At 36.8% G+C, this 14,695-nt stretch overlaps 1 long non-coding RNA gene across 1 annotated transcript in view; it reads right to left on the reverse strand.

The window, feature by feature from the left end:
- Positions 1-14,695, reverse strand: part of LOC309831221 — a 165,530-nt gene that overhangs the window by 57,079 nt on the left and 93,756 nt on the right. Inside the window, exon 2 of the long non-coding RNA XR_014297566.1 lies at positions 8,878-9,044. This is a non-coding gene — a long non-coding RNA (uncharacterized lncRNA). The remainder of the gene's footprint in view (positions 1-8,877; positions 9,045-14,695) is intronic.

Raw genomic sequence — 14,695 nt, forward strand, 5'->3', positions numbered from 1 at the left:
ACCACCGCCCAGGGGTGACATTTAGGAAAACTGAGGCTGGAATTAAAATCCTCAACAGTGGTTCTCACGGTGAATGGCTATTGTGGTGAGGATTTCTCACCATTTTTTTTCATCCCTTCCAAACCAGGAGCAGTATTTTTTAATCTATGTGTAAAGACATGGAAAAGATTAAACAATCAGTGAAGATACAAGTGATCATGTGTTACACCATGAAGCTCTAATGAGAGCTGTTGGGGAGAGGACGATAAAAGAGTACAGTCAAGGAGAAGCTTTGTGAAGGAGACAGACCCTGAGCATGAACTTGAAGAATGAGTGGGTAGGTAGATTGCAGAGGACAGAAAATCAAATACATTAAGACTCTTTCTTTTCTTTACACTGCTGGCCCTGGCTGTTTGAAACTGCCATCACTGTCATGATAAAAGGATGGAGGATATCTGCATAAAGTGGCTTGCTTTTAGACAGGCAGCGTCATTTAGAGCAGGAGATCTAAACAGGGGACCATGTGCTGGGCTGAAAGAGGTCTGTGAACTCCCTAAAATGTTATGCAAAATTTTATAAAAATAACCTTTTTCTTTTCCCCCTGAGGAAAGATATGCCTGGCAGAATACTACTTAGGAAAGTCTGATCTAATTCCATTCTACACCGACATCTCTCCTTTATTAAGTTTAGCAAACTAAGGCCCAAATGAGTGAAATCATTTGCCTACTGTCACAGTAACTGCTCCTGGATTATTCCCAGATCCCTGTTGTTTAACTGGTGTCCTAGCATCCTCAGAGCCACAGCTTTCTTTCGTGGAACATCTGCTATTTGTCATTATATTTATCTCTTCAAACTGCTATAACGAAGTTCCACATGCTGGGTCACTTAAAACAACAGAAATTATTCTCCAACGATTCTGGGGGCCATTAGTCTGAAATCAAGGTGTTGGCAGGGCCATGCTCCCTCAGAGACTCTGGGTAGAATCCTTCCTCGCCACATCCTAGCTTCTGGTGGTGGCCAGCAACCCTTGACTATCCCCAGCTTACAGCTTCATCACTCCAATCTCTCCCTCTGTCACCACAAATGGCGTTCTCCCTGTGTGTCTCTGTCTTCACGTGGCATTTTCCTCTTCTTATAAGGACAACAGTCATATTAGATTAGGGCTCACTCTAATGACCTTATCTTAACTGGATTGTATCTGCAAAAGTTATATCCAAATAAGGTCACATTCATAGCTACTGGGGTTTAGGACTTCAGCTTATCTTTTTGGGTAACAATTCAACTCATGAGAGTAATCCAGATTCCTCTCCATTTTCCTCCCTAAAATAACTGCTTCCCTCCAGCTTTGAAAAGTTATTATTCCAAAATTAATTGAATTCATTCTACTCAACTTTCATCAATTGAGTTCCAGTCAATCATTTGCTAAGTCATCAGCAAATCATCCTGAATTCTAAGGGAGTATGAGGTGCCATTGTTCTATACATTTTGAGCCTTAGCCACACTTAGAAAACTGAGTTTCTCAATGGGCTCTGGTGTGTCGACTCTGAATCATTGATAAATAGTCTTCTGGACCTCCAAACATCTGACATCTGACATAAATAATCAACAATGTATTTTTCTGTTTATGCACATATCTTGGAGAGCGAAGTAAAGCCTTCCTGAAGGAAACGCCCACTGCTTTTTCCATCCACAAAACTGGTCACTCCATCACAAAAGAAAATTAGAGTGGTTTGACATTATTTCTTTTTCTTATGTCTCAGTTGACTATTATCCAATCCTCTTTGCTAGCTTGGGAATCCAAAGAGTAAAAACACACAAATACAACATTTTGCTCAAAATATAAGGCTGCACAAATTTTATGCACTACTTCCTTCATATTTAGCTCTTTTGACCCTCTTATATAAATGGTTATTCTGGGCCTCTCTGGCCTTGATAAGAAACTTCACAATTCTCAGGGGAAATTATAAATTTCAGACCATCCTGACCCACAGAAAGGATCTATCACTTTAGCCTATTATTTCCTTAAATTCCCCTGAAACTCTCTTGAGACCATTTGTTGAAATGCACAACAGAAACTAATATAAAGATGGGACATTAAAATTTAGAAGACAGAACAAGTACTCTACACTGAATAAGTGAATTGCTTAACTGCTTTGTAACACCATTTATCCACTTTAATGTTATAACCTAAAAGTTGAGTGTTGATATATTAACTATCTTTAATATGGGAAGGAATCTCACTCTTAGGTTGAATGAGATTATGCCACTTTTCATCCACAGTTGGTTTTGACCTTACAGTGATACTCTTAGTGAATTCAGGAAAAATAAAATTCTATTCACTAAGTGTCACTACCTATAAATTACCTGAAACCTTTCGGTTCTCTAGAAGGACATTAGTAGCTTGTCACCATGTGTGACATTTGCCTATGCACATGGCAGAGTGTGAAGGGGTCCTGCTAAATTTGCTTTTAAAGGCAGTCTAAACTATTTAATTTCACTTTGGCAACCCCCTTCTAGGACAAGAATCCTTTTGAGAGCAAATTTCACTGTCTTGACTTGAAATTAAAGGCTGTCTGTTGATCTTCTCTTCTCATCTTCCTTTTCTACAAAAGAAATGTGGCAATAATGTCTACATTTGCCTCTTCTCATGACTTTACTCTCTGTCATATCATCTTCTCCAACCCACTTGATGGCATCTCAAGTGACTCCATTCAACACATTTCTGGCAAAGACTTCCTGTGGTACCATAAATGGTCATTAAGTTACTGGACATTCAACTTTGTGTGTTCCAATAATAGCTACTAACAGATGGTGGAGAACTGGACTGTGTGGAATTTTTAAACTCTGCTTCATTTTCAAACTCCATTATGGATGTCTCCTATATCGCTACCATTTAGTTCTTGGCTCTTTATTATTTTAGATTTGCAACGATCTGAAACAGCAGAGGACTACATTCTCAGCAATCTGAACAATGAGTTTGACTTTTGCAGATATTCAGAATTATCTCTGCATGTGCATCAAAACCTGAACTAAAGATTAGCATTTGAGTGAAACAACCAGATACCTCAATAAAAATAGATATGCATATCAAGGATAATAAAATAAATCACCACTGATCAGATAGGAAAAGTTCTTCAAAATGAGAAACATGGTGGACCCAATTTCAGTGAGGAAAAAATCTCAGACTGATTGTTGTACACTGAATGGATAAAACAAACACTTGTTGCTTTGAAGTTTTTATTGCTTTTCTTTTTGCTCTTAGGATAAAGTCCAAACTCCTCAAAAAGTCCCTCTAGAACTAGAACAATTAATCCTAAAATTTATATGGAACCACAAAGGACCCAGAATTTCCAAGGCAATTCTCAGGAAAAAGAAAAAAGCTGGAGACATGGCCCTCCCAGACTTCAGAAAATACTACAAAGCTACAGTAATCAAAACAACATGGTACTGGCACAAAAACAGACATACAAATCAACGGAACAGAATAGAGAGCCCAGAAATAAACCCACACACCTACGGTCATTTAATCTTTAATAAAGGAGGCAGGAATATACAATGGAGAAAAGACAGTCTCTTCAGCAAGCGCTGTTGGGAAAGCTGGACAGCTGCATGTAAATCAATAAAGTTAGAATACTTCCTTACACCATACACAAAAATAAACTCAAAATGATTTAAAGACTTAAGTATAAGACACTACATCATATAACTCCTAGAAAAGAACATAGGCAAAACATTCTCTGACATAAATCATAGCAATGTTTTCTTAAGTGAGTCTCCCAAAGCAATAAAAATAAAAGCACATATAAACAAATGGGACCTAATCAAATGTATAAGCATTTGCAAACAAAGGAAATCATAAACAAAACAAAAATACAACCTAAAGACTGGGAGAAAATATTTGCAAATGAATGGACAGACAAGGGCTTAATTTCCAAAATATATAAACAGCTCATACAACTCAATAACAACAAAATGAAGAATCCAGTCAAAAAATGTGCAGAAGCACACCAGTCAAAATGGCCATCATCAAAAAATCCACAAACAATAAATGCTGGAGAGGGTGTGGAGAGAAGGGAACCCTCCTACACTGTTGGTGGGAATGTAAACTGGTACAGCCACTGTGGAGAACAGTATGGAGGTTCCTTAAAAAACTAAAAATAGAGCTACCTTATGACCCTGAAATCCCACTCCTGGGCATATATGCAGAGAAAAACATTGAAAAGATACATGCACCCCAATGTTCATTGCAGCACTGTTTACAACAGCCAAGACATGGAAGCAACCTAAATGTCCATTGACAGAGGAATGGATAAAGAAGATGTGGTACATATATACAATGGAATATAACTCAGCCATTAAAAAATGAAATAATGCCATTTGCAGCAACATGGATGGACCTAGAGATTGTCGAGTGAAGTCAGACAGACAAAGAGAAATAGCGTATGATATCCCTTATATGTGGAATCTAAAAAGAAATGATACAAATGAATTTATTTACAAAATGGAAACACACTCACAGACTTAGAGAACGAACTATGGTTACTGGGGGAATGGTAGGGGCAAGGGATAGTTAGGGAGTTTGGCATCGACATGTACACACTGCTATATTTAAAATGGATAACCAACAAGGACCTACTGTATAGTACAGGAAACTCTGCTCAATGTTAAGTGGCAGCCTGGATGGGAGGGGAGTTTGGGGGAGAATGGATACTTGTATATGTATGGCTGAGTTCCTTTGCTGTGCACCTGAAACTATCACAACATTGTTAATTGGCTATACTCCAATATAAAATTACAAGTTTAAGAAAATGGGCAGAAGACCTAAACAGACATTTCTCCAAAGAAGACATACAGATGGCCAACAGACACATGAAAAGATTCTCAACATCATTAATTATTAGAGAAATGCAAATCAAAACTACAGTCAGGTATCATGTCACACCAGTCAGAATGACTATCATCAAAAAGTTTACAGATAATAAATGCTGGAGAGGGTGTGGAGAAAAGGAAACCCTCCTACACTGTAGGTGGGGATATAAATTAGTGCAGCCACTTTGGAAAACAGTATGGAGGTTTCCTTAAAAAACTAAAAATAGAGTTACCATATGATCCTGCAATCTCACTCCTGGGCATATATCTGACAAAGATGAAAGCTCTAATTAAAAAAGATAATTCACCCCAATATTCACAGCAGCACTATTTACAATAGCTAAGACATGGAAGCAACCTAAGTGTCCGTCAACAGATGAATGGATAAAGAAGATGTGGTATATATACATACAGTGGAACATTACTCAGCCATAAAAAAGAATGAAATAATGCCATTTGCAGCAACACAGATGGACCTAGAGATTATCATACTAAGTCATACAGAAAAAGACAAATATTATATCACTTATATGTGGAATCTAAAAAATAATACAAATGAACTTATTTACAAAACAGAAACAGACTCACAGACATAGGAAACAAACTTATGGTTACCAAAGGGGAAGGGGCAGGGGATAAATTGTGAGTATGAGATTAACAGGTACACTAGCATACAAAAAGGTCCTCTACATTTTCAGTCATTCTTACCTCACCCCACTCCAACCTCATACTCTATGTCCAAGAAAACTAAACTTTTTACTTTTTTCAAATACACTGGGCTTTCTCTCAACTCTAAGCCCTTCCATAGACTGTTTGCTCTGCCTAAAGAGTTTTCCCCTCTGTGTTTACAGTTCCTTAAGATCTCAATTTATAATTTCTTCCAAGAAGATTCCTCTGACCCCCTGGTTCCCTTGCTCTCTGCAACCATGAGATATTCTACTGTCCATAAAATGCACCTGACACAAAGTATTGTGATGATCCGTCTCTTGTCTCCCTCCTTTATTGCCATGAACCCCGTGAGAGCACAGATCAAAACTATCACATTAATCAATGCACATACAAGTACACTATCAGGTACATGCAATGCTCAATTATTATTTGATGAGTCAAAGCATGAATAAACATAAAGGTAGGAACAGATTTGCTTTCCAAAAGAGGAAAACCTCTTAAAATACTTACACTACTCAGCTGAGGCCAAAATTCACTTTTTAAAACTAACACTGAGGCACAAAATTGGACCACAAATTTGTATCTCCAGCACTAATTCTCTCTTGAACTCCATAATTATGACACCCAAGTTCCTCTTAAACAACTTCAGTTGGATGTCTAATTTCAAACTGAACTTACCCAAGAGACTTTCATGGTTCTCCCACAAACCTGATCTACCTGTAGGTTTCCCATCTCTGCTCTGGCAATTACATGAGACACACACACACACACACACACACACACACACACACACACACCCCTGTGCAATTATGAAGCCCCAAATCTTGGGTTCATCTTTGACTCTTCTTCTTAACTATCCCCAACATCCAATGCAACAGCCAATTTTCTTAAATCCACCTTAAAATATATCCAAATCTGACAATTCGCCATCATCTTCCAAGCTGTCACCTCCTCTCATGTGTTATTTATTACCATGGCCCCCCAACTGGTCTCCTTGCTTTCATTCTTGCCTGCTTTCAGTTGATTCTCATAGAGTCAGAGTGGCCTCTTTAAAACATAAATTAATACATGTCTTCCCTGTAAGCAAAACCTTCCAGTGGCTTCTCATTGAGAATTCAGACTAAAATCAGACCACTTACCATGGTCACAGGCTCTACCCCTTTATTCTCCCTGATCCCTCCTCCTACTCTCTCTCCTTAACCCAACTCCAGTGACATTGGTGTCCTTGCTGTTCCTTCAATGGATAAGGCAAGCTCCCACCCCAGGGCCTTTAGCCATTTGTGTACCCTGTCCCAGGAATGGTCTTCCTCATACATGACATTCCCTCACTTCTTTCAAGTCTTTATTCAAATGTCACCTTCTCAGGGAGGCATTTAGGGACTACATTTTAAAATCCTGCAGTTACATTTTTACCGCCCCTATTTTTTTTTCTGTTATTTATAACCTGGTATACCTCCTAATATATTACATTATTGACTATTTATTTTGATTCTGATCTATCTCCTTGCACTGGAACAGAAGATGCATGGGACAGGGATGGTGGTCTCTTGTTAACTGCTGTGTTCAGTGACTAGAACAGGCTTAGCACATAATAGGCATTCAATAATATTGGTTAATAATAATATGTGAAGCTCGAAGGCTAAAACCTAAAAATGCCTCCCATGCCTGCAGGAAGCTCATACTAAGGAAAATCTAGGAAAAGTCTCTCATTCTAATGAGACAACAGGCATTTCTAGAGAGTAGCAGTCTGATGTTCCTATCAATTTAGTCTGTTCTAACTTTAAAATATAAATGTTCAATGTGGCCTCCAGGTAGCAGCTGACCTAGGAAAGGCACAAGCTAGAATCCAATTACCAGGATAATTCTGCCTAGTCAAGGTAAACAATTCTTTCACCCTTGAATTTAGGTATCCCAGGCCCATGAATATTTGTTTTCATAATGCAAATTTCTCCCAAGCTCTCAATATGATTCTTTTTCAAGAGGCAATTTTGTGATTTTGTGTATTTCATGTTTTTTTCCCAGCCTTGAAATTCTAAGATCTCCTAACCCTAGGGCAAGTATGTTTCTATTCAAGAAACTAGCTGTGATTCAGTAATAACTAACTTTTCTTTTTCTGGCCACAGCGACTAATGAGAGAAGGTGGAATTCTCAAGGCAGGGAGAGCACAGAGTGAATTAGTTGGTTTTGTTCAGATACCATAGCTCAAAACACAGACACCATCTGCTGTACTCACTCCCCACTTTTCATTGCTGAAACCCCACTAAAGAAACCACTAGAGCACCGGCATAACTATTTCAAATGGAAGTTTACAGGAAAAGACTTACTGAAAAACAATAGACTTGGAAACTTACTATCTGATCAAGCCCTAAGGAAGGTAATTCAAGCCAAGGCAGATCTCCTCTCTGCGATTTGCTGGGAGAGGACTTTCTTGCTTTATGTTGTTTAAGCCATATGGCAATTTAAAAATCCATACCTTTAGTGTCTAGGAACAAACTAATTTATAACCAAAGAATCAATCTTTCTTGATTTCGTTTCCAAGTATTTTGCAATTTGTAAACACTGGCTTTAAATCGGTCTCTACATTGTGGCTGGTCGTGCTCATTAGGGAATTCTACCTTAGATAAATCATTTGCTACCGCAGCCTGCAATAAAAACACTATAAATTGAATGGAGACTTGTCATATTGTTATTTATACTCGAATGGGCTTTGTGGTTATTGGAACTGGGGCAGAGCAGTCATGGGACGAGCCAGGCCAGGCTACCGTCCTCTCCTGAATTGCTGGCAGCAACCTAGCTCTGATGATGCACAAATACAAACACTTTTCTCTGCCACCCTGTCGCTGGCCACCTCACCGTTTCAAACACTCTGGTGGATTATGCAGAGTGCCTTGATTACCACCTGTGAAAAAGCAAGAAAAAGGGGAAGAGACTTGAAGCTGTAAGGCCAAAATAATCTTCACTGTGGATATTTATTCTAGTTCCATCCAGAAATTTATCTTTTCTTAGGGGCACTACATTAAATAGGTCTTTCCTAAATGGTATGCCACAAATTAAATTGAGAGGGACACAGCAAACTTTTTGTATTTGGGGGGAAGGAAACAACACATGTACTGGTGCATTTCCTCATTAGAGAAGTTATGATTGACCCTAAAGCTTCACACCTCTTGCATGCTTCCAGAATGAAGCTTAGAAAAGGATACCGACGTGACTCGTGACGCTCACCCATGCCCATCCCAACACTGAGCGTGTCTGCAGGTGCTGTCAGGTGCCCCAGTGCAGAAAAGAGTGTGGGCAATCACGCACTGAGGTTTCCCCACAGTCATGCCCAAGACCCAAGGGCTGCAAAGTCAAAGTTCTCACCTTGAAATCGATTCGAGTCCTTTAGCTCAGAGGTTTAATTTCTTTCCTTACCGGATGGCTAGCAACTGAAAATATTACTTCTTCTTCTCCCCATTTTCTCTCATTCTCCTTTCCTTCTGCTTCTTTTTCTCTTTCTTTCAACTCCCATTTGAGGCTATTTTTTGAAGCTGATTTGGGAAGAATATATGAAAGCTTTTTTTAGGCTCAAATGTTTATTCAGCAAACAAGAAATTATTAAGCACTTACAGTAGGCCAGGTATCGTGAGAGTTAATAGAACCAGAAAGATGACAAAGTTTTTTTCAACATAAAAAGGAATGAGTGGGTATCACTCATGACTGTGGGTTACGAGTGGGTAATGTATATTCCTTACAAAGTGTTGGAGATGCTGTGACTTGCCTATTTAATATCCATTATCTCCATCTACCTAGTGAATCAAGTCCAGCAGTCAGATATACAGTCATAGAGAATAACAATGGTCTTAGGTTTGATGTATAGAAGGAAGCTTTCCACATACAGGTTTAGACTGAATACCACTTAGATGAGCCATTCCAATTTCCCCACCCACCTATTCTCCCTTTATGAATTGACAGGCATAACTATGAAGGGCTTTGGGCAATTTAGAAGCAGTTGACCCTTTCCTGAATAGTAACTAGGTAGATCCAGTAGCCTACTTGGAGTGTTGGATTAGAATGAATTAATGCCATTTGCAGCAACATGAATGGACCTAGAGATTATCATACTAAAGTGAAGTAAGCCAGACAGAGAAAGACAAATATCATATATTGCTTGTATGTGGAATCTAAAAAAAAAAAAAAATACAAATAAACTTACATGCAAACAGAAATAGACCCACAGACATAGAAAACAAACTTATGGTTACCAAAGGGGAAAGGGGTTGGGGGGGATGGTTATGAATTTGGGATAAACGTACACACACTACTATATATAAAACAGATAACCAACAAGGATCTACTGTATAGCCCAGGAAACTGTACTAAATATTTTATAATAACCTGTAAGGGAAAAGAATCTTAAAAAGAATACACACACACACACACACACACGTATGTGTGTGTGTGTGTGTGTGTGTATATATATATGACTGAATCACTTTGCTGTACACCTGAAACTAACACAACATTGTAAATCAACTATACTTCCAATATAAAAAATTAAATTTTAAATAAATAAATTACTACAAAGATTTTCACCAACTTAATCATGAAAAGAACTATCCATATTAAAAGGCATGTTACATTTTTATCAAATTCAATGGCTTACAGTTGAGCAAATATTCTACTCAACATAGTATTAGACAAAATTAGTACTTGGTAATTTGCACTTGAATCTGTAAAATTGCCAGAATATAAGAAGCATGTCCTAAAAGTAATAGGACCTCTTTTTACAAATACATCATCCAAATAAACATTTCCCTTAATTTCATTACCGAGCTAGATTAGATATTTTCTCCATTAATGTTGCCCTTACTCACTATAATTCAAGCATTTGGGAGATAATACTTCAGAACACTGTAAGTAGTAGAGAGAGCATGGGTTTTGGATTTATACAATCTTAAATTTGAAACCTTATATTGTTTTTTGCTATGTGACCTTGAATATGTTACCTAAGCCTTTGAGTATCATTATTTTCAACTGATAGAAAAAAAAAAACAATACTGAGTTGCCATGAATATTAAATAAAATTGTATGAACTAATTACCTAAAACAGTGGCTGGAAAATATTAGAACCCTAGCAAGCTCTTGCTGATACTAGCATTATTAGCCTCGGGGTGGTTGACAACATCTTATTTCTTGGTAACTGTGTCTCACAATTGTATCTCAAGTCTACTTCTTGTCATCAAAAGTATAAGGAATTTTTAATCATCCATCTTATTTCATAGATTTAGTTCTGAATGACATTGAGTGCTCTCTAAAAGTCAAATCCATTTGCAAATAGGTGAAGAGTACACACAGTTGCTAAACTGTTATGAATGTGTCAAAAAATATGAAGGAATTTTTTTAAAAAGTTCAAAAGTATTTGCAGTTTTGGCAACATCATTGCAATAAATATAAACTCTCCCAAGTTACCTATTTAAAAGGCCAAAAGTAATTCAAATGTGAAGTTATAGTTTTAAAAGTAAAATAAATCCTCTTACCTTACAGCCATACCTCAACCCTAGCTAACCAATAAGCTTTTAAGGAAAAAAAAAAAAAGCTTACATTGACACTTAACTATATATAACCAATTGTAATATTTGCCCCAAGTATCTTTCAACCACATGATTTGTTTGGTGAGGTCAAGGGTGTTAGACATTTTTAGAAAGGAATGAATATGATGACCCTATATTATACTAAACCCATTTTTACACCCAAATCTTCATTAAAATATTAAACATAAATAAGAATTAACACATCTTATACATTATAAAATACTCATATAGGGAATAGAGAAACTAATCAATTTTCACATTTAATTTCTATTTTCCAAATAGATAGTTTTAGTAAAATGTTCTACCTTAGTGTACAAGTGTGATTAAGCTATTTGAATTTCATCAAATTTACGGCAATTTTTGCATTTGACTTTATTACATGGAGTCAGCCTCAGTCAATACTTTCACATACTGACATTAGTTTTGTTTAAATTTCTTTTTGTTTTAACATTTCTTGGGAACTTGATGAACATTTGAAGGGCTTTGGGCTAAGTGTTTTATGTGGATTATATATTTCTCATTTTATTCTAACAGAAAACATTGTGAGGTAGGCTCTGTGATTAACCACATGGAGACATGAGCAAGTCGAAGTTTAGAGATGAAGAATTTTGCCCCAAATGACACAAGTACTATAAGACAGAGCTGGGAAAACGAATTCCAACACCTTCTCAAATTCGAATACAAAATTCAACAGCTTGACCATAAGGAAAAAAAGAAATAAGAATGGTCACAATGCCTTCCACTTTTAAAGATTGCTAATGAGTTAGTGATTCTTGAAATACTCTGAAAATACACAGCCTAACACGAAGCCAATACTGAACCGGTCACACAGCACGGCACATTGGGCAGGGCCTAGAGCATGGATTCTGACAATTTTCAAACATGCTTTCTAGTTTTTAGCCATTTGACCTTTGACAAATTAATTCCACTTATCTGTGCTCCAGTTTTCTCATCTATAAAATGGGGTAGACACTAATACCTAACAGAACTGTTGTTAAGGTTAAATAAATATTTACTAAAATCAATTAGAATAGTGCCTGCTGCATAAAAATACTATGTAAATATTTATTAATAATAAACTATCTTAAAAATCTATGGGAGTACAGTCACCTCAGCCAGTGCCCATTTAATGTACTAAAGTTAGCAGATTTTGTCTGTACCCCTAAGGAAGATTTATTTTTCAGGATAAGTCACTCAAAGGAAGGATCTTTATGTTTATTCAGAGTAAATATTAATTAGATGATTTACCCACTGATTGTACTTGCTACCTTCAGTATTAAAGTACCTTACACTCCCATCTTAACAGAAGACAGACCTAAAGAATTTTTTAATTTTAAATGAAGAAATAAAATATATTCAAAAGCAAACCTACTTATTCTAATATCTAGCACAGGAAGAGATTTTTCCGTGAGTGAATGAAGCACACTGGCTCTCACTGAGCATTCTACTGTGCCATCAACCCTACGCTTTGTTCAGTGTACCCTGGATGGAAAAGCTAACAAAAGGTTAACTGACTTTGCTTTCCTCAGACACAGCTATATAGGTTTACCCAAAAAAAGCTCCATATGCTTTTCAAAGATTCTACCAGAAAATTCAATACCATCAAATGAGCAAAAGAGACTACCGTCTAGAAAATAAGAAGAAAAAAGAAATAGAAAGAAAATATAAGAGATCTTAAAGACTGTCGTTGATCTGTCAACTGTCTGACTTTTCTTGACAGACTAATCATGCATTGTACAAAACGGAGGCCACTAGTCACTTGTGGCTGTTTAAACTAAATTAAAATTTTCATCACACATTTCAAATGCTCAGTAGCCACCTGTGGCTGGTGGCTACAGTATTAGAACAGATATAGAACAGTTTCCAGCCCAGACCCTGAATCAGAATTTGCACTTTAACAAAATCCCCCAGGTGATCTGTAAACTCAAAGTGTGAGGAGCACTACCTAACCTATTCAACTATCTTTGGCTTCACAGTTGTACAAGTGCAAAATACTAAATTGATTTACAGGATAGTGAAATACTGATATCTGAGTCTTGTGAGAAAAGGCAAGAGTCAATTACTTGATATTATCTAACAGTAGGAAAAACACATCATCTTGATTTTCTAGAAACTCTCTAATTTTCTTTTTGGTTTCCCACAAAATAATCAGCTCTTCCTTCTGTTCCCAGATCCACAGTCAAGGTTCACAAGGACAACTAAGAAAGTAACTAGAAACTCTAAATTCGGAGTCTTTTTTCTTGTCTTACTGTTGATCCTTCTGATGTTCTGTTGGATATTATTTATAAGAAAAGATGTGAGCTAACTCAGAAATAAGACTCCGATCAAAATGCATGCAAATACATGAAGCAAGTTCAGAAAGGCTGCAGACTGGGAAAAAGTTCATTCCACTAAGAAGTTGTGAAGTGTAACACAGATACTGTGTATTTATGGGAAATGCTGCCAGGCTTTCTCATCAAGACATTTTCAGATCCCATTCTTTATATTATTCTATGAAAATTGAGAGAGAATTGGTGAGATCCTTCAACCAGGATAAACAAATTAATGCAATCCTGAAAACAGAAATGGCTTTAAAAATGAGAATCTAATGGGACTCAAGAGTTTTGAAACACTGTCTCACAAGGCTATGAATTCCTCCACAAGACAGATGTCCTTGAAGACAGTGACTGTATTTTCCATTTATGTATGTCAAGTTCCTATACTAGTGTTTGTGACAGAGTACGCATTCAATAAATATTTGTTGAATTAAATTCCATTGAATTCTCCTCAGGTCAGGGATGGGAAAAAGGACTTTCTACTCTATCATGCCTGGTCATCGGAAAGATACATATTATATCTAATTAAACATTTGATTATGCTCAAGTATCTCATTTTAAAATGCACTTAGTTGCCCACAGTAAGAATTTAAAAGTATCCTTACTTCAGAAAAGGAAGTAAAAATAGAATCATCTAGTCAAAAAGTAAAAATAGAATCATCTAGACAAAAACCTAAGTCAAATTATTTGAGATTTTCCACTATTATTTGCATTTGCGAAATAAATTGTTGAATAATTCTATTGACCACTTTTCTGTCAAATACATAACCCCCCCTGAAATATTGTGTCTTTTTGCTGTGGCTCCTTCTCTTCCCGTCTTTAATGAAGCATAAAGCTTAGAAAATATTTGAGGTTGGTTACGGGTTTTTTTTTTTCAAATTCATGGTTCTATCTTTTTTTAATCATACTTTTTCTGAATAACAAAAATATTAAGGAATTCATCATTGGTAAAGGCAATGATCAGATGTTTTGACAGGAGAAATGAGCCTTCTAATATAAATTTGACTTTTACTATTTCTGGTGTTTGTTTAGCTGTTCTACAAGTAACAGTATGTGGGCATCCACAGTAATGCAATTTGTACTGAGTGGAAAATGCACATATAGTGCTGGGCATGCAGAAATGCTAAGCATAAGGACAAATGTCAGCATCAAGACAGGATCTGGATGAATCATCATTGATCTTCTGTTACTGATGTTTTCTCCTGACATATATGGTGATTTCTCACCACTGATTCCCTCCATGACCTTGGACCCTTCACAACTGCTCTAAGTTTTCTCATCTGAAAGGGGGTG

Source organism: Grampus griseus (genome assembly GCF_964374135.1).
Source record: "Grampus griseus genome assembly, chromosome: 12".
Lineage (NCBI taxonomy): Eukaryota > Metazoa > Chordata > Mammalia > Artiodactyla > Delphinidae > Grampus > Grampus griseus.